The following is an 8,385-nucleotide window of genomic DNA, read 5'->3' on the forward strand; positions in this document are numbered from 1 at the left end:
AAAAGACTAAAATGTTTGAATATTATTTACTCATATGGATAAATATGGTAAGACTTAAGTTATATGTAGCCCCTTAAAGTTGTTTGTATAATAAACTTACACACCTTAACAAACTTTATTTCCTATTAGACACTCCAATCTTAAAAAATAAGTGGCAAAAGTATTCATTACCCCCCTGAACTTGAAGTTTTTTATTCAGTGTACACCTAAACTTTATTTTGTTTCAATTACCCCCCTGAACTTGCTTATTCATCGAACACGTACACCTTTTCTGTCCACCTGGCATAGAAACTGAAATTAAACTCTACAAGGCGCGTGAGACAGCATTTTTTGCCACATCATAAAGTTACAACGGTGATATACGTAAAAAATCTATTTTTTCTTTAATATTTGGCTTATTTTAAGAATTTTTCTCTCTCTATTCTCTAGCTATTTATTCTTCTTTATCCCTTCTCCCTTTTCAAATTTCAGATTTTTCTCAAGGGCTTCGGGAATCCTCTTCTTGAAACACAATTCATCAAGTTCCAAATCAAAAATTTTCCTCTTATAGAAAAACTCTTTTGCATCTTCAACTCTATGAGCTGCAGCATATCTATTAATCAAATACCATAAGTTTTTTCATTAACCAAATTTCCTCTCTTAGACATTTCGTCAAGCACTTGGTTGAGTTCATCAAACGTCTCATACGACCAAGAATATCGAGAATTTCATTGAAAGATTCAGTATTTGGTGAATACCTACATGGATTTTCACCTGCTAATATCCATTTGAAGAAGATAAAAGCTGGTTTCCAATCAGAACGGTGTCGTTTAAGCACGTTTAGAATAAAATCTTCAGATAATAATGTGAAATTGCAATTACTTAGAGATTGAAAAATGTCACTCACTGATTTATCTGCTTTATTCTTGAGAAGGGTCTGCACTTCCAACGCGCAGTTTTCTTCGTCGGATATTGTGTGCATTAGGAATGAAAGCGACTCGTCATTTTGGGTTGAAAACTGTAGAAACGCTGAATTCTCCGGTAGAGTTCTTTAGTTGACATTCCGATGACCTTTCCGGTGGAACGCCGGAAAAGTAGATTTTATTGGAATGAAAGCAAGAGCAAACAAGAGCAAGTCATATAAGAGAAAGTTTGATTTGTGAATTGTGAAGGTTGGTATTATCTAGGTGACAAAATATTTATCTAGGTGGCAAAATATTTAACTAGGTGGCAAAATATTTATCTAGGTGTCGTGCGCGTGTGGACACAATCGTAGTGAGTGGACAGAAAAGGTGTACGTGTTCGATGAATAAGCAAGTTCAGGGGGTAAATGAAACAAAATAAAGTTTAGGTGTACACTGAATAAAAAGCTTCAAGTACAAGGGGGTAATGAATACTTTTGCCAAAATAAGTACTTATTGAACATTTTTCTGACACTTAGGCATCATTTGTTTCCATTAACATTAAGATGTTTGAATCTTAATATACATCTGAATATTACGATTTACATTAAGATCATGATGTTTTGATCTGAATACACATTTGAATACTAAGATGTGGTCTTTAAATCTGAACATTAAATAATTAATGTTGTTTGTTTTCAATATCTGAATGTGGAAGTAAAATTGAATATTATATTAATAAAATATTATAAAATTTTCATTTCAACAAAATATATCACTTTTGATTTAAAAAAAATTTCTAAAAGTTTTATTAATCATGATTCAAAGTATTACGTTTTCATTCAAAAACCTTGATAAACAACAATACACCAAAAATATTATTGCAACCAGTGTTCTTAACGCACAACAATACAAGAAAATTATTAATACAAATAAAAATACTTCAAATGATTTATTAAAACTTGTCAGTTGGGAAAAAATGATGTTTGATTAAGAAAGTGAGAAGAAAAGTTTTTAGTTATGAGATAAAAAGCACGCTCAAAGCAGAGAAACTATAATTTATTATTTGATAACTTATCAAATAAATCTGAATGTTGTTAAGAGTCTCCTGCAGATCTGATTCGTTCAAAACTCTTCAGACCCATTATGAGGTTTTCTAAAAAATAAAACAAATGAATTTAATGGGCTGAATTTGAATGATTCTTTTTTTTTTTTCAGCAAAGAAGTTATAGATTGTCTCCATTTTTTTATACAAAAATATAGATAATAATCTCCACTTTATTTAATAAAGAATCAATGATCTCCATCTTTTTCTGAAAGAACGACGGCAGAAATAGATAATAATAAGAAATTAAAAAATTTATCGATATGTGATTCACTCTAAATTTTCACCTTTCAGAGTGATGTTATATTTTGCATGCATATTAATAAAATTATTTACATAAATAATAATAGCATGATACATAAGTGTATCAATTGCGCTATGACATGGTGTTATCTAACCATTTTAATGAGATCCAAATTTATATTTGTGTTATGCGAATTTACAAACATTGGGATACTATTCAATGAAAGCGCTTTACAACCTTTTAAATCCTTCAGGAATTTTCATATAATATTTACATTGTAGCTAAATATGATAATCATTCATCATGCGTATACTAGTTTTTCATATATTGTCACACTATTAGAAACTTCATTTCATCTATCTTAGGAGAATACATCTCCGTACAATAATGTCAGGACTTTTGCAAAAAGTTTTTATTTTTTAATATATAAGTCGTATTTTATATTTTACGATTTTATTTAACACAAAATAATTCGTTTGTACCCCACCTGACATTATATTTTGGTATATGGGCAATAACTCCAAAATATCACTTTTCCAAGTGAAATAAATTTACTTGAATTGTATTTTCTTTGGCCAACAATTTATCTTTCCTTTCGATAAATTTAATATAAAGATCTTCGTCACCATTTCTAATTTTGAGCGCTAAATTATATTAAAGAAATCTTCGACATTTATTTGATACCAATTCTAATTTGACATAACATATCAAACTCTATTTATTTTTATTATTTTCAGGTACCTGAATCTTTGTCAAAATTTTATAAAGCGTTATTTCATGGTGCTTTTACTTGCTCCATTATTATGACCATCTTTATCATTTGATCCTCTTCTTCTTTAAGATATTACATCTTTCGAATAGATTAATCTATCACGCTTCAGACATTTCATAAATTATATCTTTCAATGATTTTTCTTTGGAGCAATTAGGACTAAATTTTATCATATGATCAGCGAATATGTCTGAAAATTGACTTAAGTTATATTTTCAACGAGGATCATATCAATGATATTTTATTATACATAAACTTATTTTCAAGTTGCTTATCATCTCCTCCTAATGTTAGAGAATCTAACATTCACCTAACTTTATATGGGAACTCATCTTTTTGCATTTGTATAGTGGTGGAGCAATTGAATAATATATCACATATTTAAATCTCTAAAAACTCTGAACCAATTATGATAGGGGATCCTTGTTGGATTGATACATACAAGTGTTGTTATACTTTAAATTACACATCTCATATCAAATTTCTTTAAAGAGTTTTATTCTTGTAACCAATGGTTTAGCTATAATTGGAGGCATATAACTTTTGCTTAAACCACTTGCATATATACCAACATTATCAATATATTTTCATAATTTGAAATGTGCTCTTGATTTATCAACTCGAGCAAACAACCTTTGCAAAAATCAAATTGCAAGTTGATAATAAATCACATGTGACCATGACATAGATGTATCTATATAATAACAAATGATTCACATGGTAGGTGAACATACTCATATTCACCTTTTTATACTTTCAAAATTTCATGAAATATAATCTCAACCTTAGCTGGTACAACAATAATTTTATCATGAGAACAATTACATTTATCTTTTTTCTAAACTTTTTAGCATTTTCTTTATTTTCCTTTACCGGTGTGATATTTTAACAAATAATTTCAAAATCTTCTTTTCAAATAATTACTCAATAACATTATTCTCTATAATTATATTTTAACAAATAATTTCAAAATCTTCTTTTCAAATAATTACTCAATAACATTATTCTCTATAATTCACATTTTTTTTCTATCTAACTTTTATTTTTCTAATTGGTTCATAATATTTATGTCTTCAAAACCTTTCACGTGGATAATTCCCTAAATTAATTAAAGTGCAAGTTATGTAGTTTTTCTTATTTTACTTAGTTGCTACAAGTAACAATTTTTAGGAGATTTTATATATATATATATATATATATATATATATATATATATAATGCTTTTTTTTATCCTTCAGTAAAAATAATTATAATGTTGCTATTTTTTTTATCTGGAATGTTTGATTTGATTTCATATTAGAATCATGCTATATTAAAAAAAGTTAAGTGTAGTATATTATTAGTTGAATAATATAAATATGGTATTCCTATTGAATTGCTTGTGTAGTATTGATATGATTTCTTAATATACTGAACTATATTTAAAGTACTAATAGCATACATAGTAGATTATAAGTTGAAATATAATTTATTGGGTTCAATAATAATACTAATAATAATAATAATAATAATAATTTGACTCAAAATATTTAAACAAAAAAGATTATTCATAAATCTAATGAGTTATGCGCGAAGCGCAGATGTGTTTACTAGTATATATATAAAGGAGAAACATAGTGAATGTTATTCGGCACCTCTCTATGATCTCCATTTATATTTGTCTTTTTTCTCAATTTTTTGGCATTTCTCCCTTTTTAAATTAATATATTCAATTATAAAATCAAATTACTTAAATTATTAAAAGAAATATTTAATTAATGGAGATCCATTTATACCAAAGACTCTTCACATTCTTTTCTTCTTTGTTAGCCTCACTTCTATCGTGAATCATACTCCCTCCGTCCCATTTTATATGTTATCTTTTTGAATAATTGAATCACAATACTTGTCATTTTATGAAATTCATGCATAAATTATCATATTGTGCCTATTTTACCCTTGATAGATTAATTAATAATCTTGAAAATATATCCATAAGTTATTATAAGGTTGACTTAAGAAAACATTAAATAAGGGTAGAAGGGTAAAATTACATCATTTCTTAATTCAAATGCAAAGTAAAAAAGTGACATATAAAATGGGACGGAAAAAGTAAATGATAATATATTTTAATATGTTGAGTGTTTTTCTCTTTATTATTTAATTTATTTAGTGGAGTAATTACCCATGACCTACTTTTTAATTTTTATTTTTAATAATATTCAAGACTCATAATTTTCATGTCCATAACATTCAAAAATTAATTTGTGAGTTTATGTTGTGTCATGATATTCCTATATTTTGCCTATATAAACTCATATTTAGTTTCGTGGAGATTCACATTCAAGATTGTCCTTTCCCTTCTTTATCATATTGTTTGTGAATTAACTAATATGTAAGATGAGAAATATTTCATTCCGAAGTCTTTCTTTTCATTTTCTATATTTTGCCTATCTAAATTCATATTTAATTTCATGAAAATTCACATTGACATTTAGAAATATATTTCTCTTATTTATCATATTAGTTTGTGAGATAACTAACATGTAATCAAAAAAATACATGAAAGGTAAGAAATATTTCATTCTCAAGACTCTTTTTATTTTTATATATTTGGATATGCTTTCTTAATATATTATTTATGTATTTATTATCATTCTCCAAGCAAGTATGATTAAGAAAAAAGTCTTTGTAATAATGAATAATGTGTTGTTAGTAAGGCTGGCAAACGGACCGGTTTTTGGCCGGTTCGATCCGGTTCCAATCCGGTTCCCGTACCGGTCCGTTCGGTACCGATTGAACCGGTAAGGAACCGGTCTTTTGGTATACAGGACCGGTTCCCGGATAGGTTCTTGGTTTTTTATCCGGTTGAGTCGGTTCGGTAAGAACCGGTTCCGGACCGGTCCGATCCGGTAAGAACCGGTTTAGTCGGTTTTTCAATTTTTATTTTTTTATTAAGGTTACCATTTTATATGACCGTTGGACCCTTCTAGCCGTTGGGCTGGGGCCCAAAACGGTCAACTATCCCCCCCCCCCCGCCCCTTTCTAACCCATTTACACTATAAATATACCATTTTTTTTCCATTTTAAATCACAAATTCACTACTTATACAATCTTATACAATCTCTCAAAGTCTCAAACTCTCAATTATAAATCTCTCATAAATTATTAATTATTATATTGTGATGTTGAGTTGGAGTTTGAATTTCGGAAGCTACAATAGGCATCTATCAAATCCGGCTTTGGTTATACGTCTACTTTTACGTAGACGTTTGGTACATTCGTTCCAACTATCAACTTTAATTGTTATTTGTTTATTAATTTAGTTGTTTTTATCTCTTTTATTATACTATTTTGCTTGTTTTTCTCATAATATTTAATTGTATTAAATTTTAACATGAATTCGGAAAGAAATAGTGGTAAAAGACCAATGTCGAAATTAAAAAATAAAAAGGGAGGAGTAAGTAGTTCTTGTTCTAAAAATTTGCCACCTAGATATTTAGTTAATACTAATGATTATACTTGTGTTAATGAAACTTTTTTTACGTCACCAAGACCTATTGAATTTAATTCTGAAAATGAAGTAGATCATGAGTCTTTAAATAGACATTATACTAATTTTGAAGAAGAATTAGAAGAAGTAGAAACAAATGAGGAAGATGAAGAGGCCCCTACCCCGACTAGTCCGGTTACCAAAGTCCCCTCTTTACCTACTTTTTCAAATGTCGCCGTCGTACGTGTTAAAAGATCGTTAGTATGGAAATTTTTGATACAAAATGAGGAGAAAACTACTGCTACGTGCACTAGATGTAAATTGGTAATGAAACATGTAACTACGGGTACACAAGGGGGAACAAGACGACTAAGAACACATTTACGAAAGTGTAATAAAGAATTTGCTCGCCTAGATGATACAGAAAGAGCTAATAGAAATGGAACACCCATACCCGAAAGTTCTATGGGTGTTGGAGGTTCTAATATGGTTCAAGGTATATTAAATATGTCTAACCCGGCTAGTCGAAGCACACACCGCACGTATAGTAAAGAAAAAGATCGTAGAGAATTAGCTAAAATGGTTGCTGTTTGTGGTTTACCTTTTTCATTTCCTTCTCATCTTGGTTTTGTTCATTATATTCGAGAATTATATAACCCAGATTATGAAGGTATTCCAAGAAATACAATTAAAAGTGATCTTTTTAAATATCAAAAAGAATATTCTCATTTTCTTTGTTGTTTATTTGCATATAATGATTGTAGATTATCTATTACTTCTTATATGGGACGTAGTCCTAATGGTAACGATTATTTTACACTTACTTTCCATTGGATGGACCATGAATGGAACATGCAAAAACGAATATTAGCGTATAAATATGTTGAAGAAAATAAAACCGGTTCTTATATAGCATCAAAAGTAGGCTCTATTTTACAATATTATGGAATATGTGATAAAATAATGAGTGTCACTTTAGATAATGCTTCTAATAATTTAAGTGCCGTTGATTATTTAAAAATTAGACTTTGTCCAATTGATAATGGTTGTTTTCATATTAAGTGTGCCGCACATGTTTATAATTTAATAGTAAAAGATGGTATTTCTCAATTTGGAGTTTCTTGTGAAAAAATTAGACTTGCTTGTAATTGGATTTTTAAAGCTAAAGTAAAAGCTAGAATTACTAGATTTAAAAATCGTTGTAATGAATGTGGACTTGCATATAGAAAAATTACAAAAGAAATATGCACTAGATGGAATTCTTTATTTGAAATGCTTCAAGTTGCTTATGTTTATCAAGAACCGCTACAATTAGTTTTTAATGCTCATAATGCGGATCCGAGTTTAAGAATTGGATTTGAAGATTGGCAAAATACAAAAGAACTGATTAATTTTTTAAATGTTTTTTATAAAGCAACAAATGCATGTTCTGGTCAATATTATCCTACTATTTCTTCTGTTTTAGTAAATATTTGTGCTATTTCAATTGAATTTGCTAAATATAAAGGAAAAGAACAATTTAAAGATTCACTTGCTTTTATGATTGAAAAATTCAAAAAATATTTTTTCCCTATTCCTCAAATCTATTTGACTGCTACTACTTTCAACCCAAATTATAAATTAAGAGGTGTTGAAAGAATGGTTGAAAAAATTTATAAAAATTTAGAAATTAAAGATGATGAAACTCCTGATGTTGAACAATGTAAAAGTAGCATTTATACAAAAGTTAGAGATTTATATAATGCATATAAAGTTATGGAAAAAAAATATTCCAATAGTTGAACCTTCATCGTCTAAGCCTAAAAGTGATGATACGGATGATATGATGGATGAATATCTTGAGTTTGAAAGTGATGAAACTAATAATGATTTTGATTTATATTTCAACCAGGCACGGGAAAAGATTAGGC

This window comes from Solanum pennellii, chromosome 1, assembly GCF_001406875.1.
Source record: "Solanum pennellii chromosome 1, SPENNV200".
NCBI lineage: Eukaryota > Viridiplantae > Streptophyta > Magnoliopsida > Solanales > Solanaceae > Solanum > Solanum pennellii.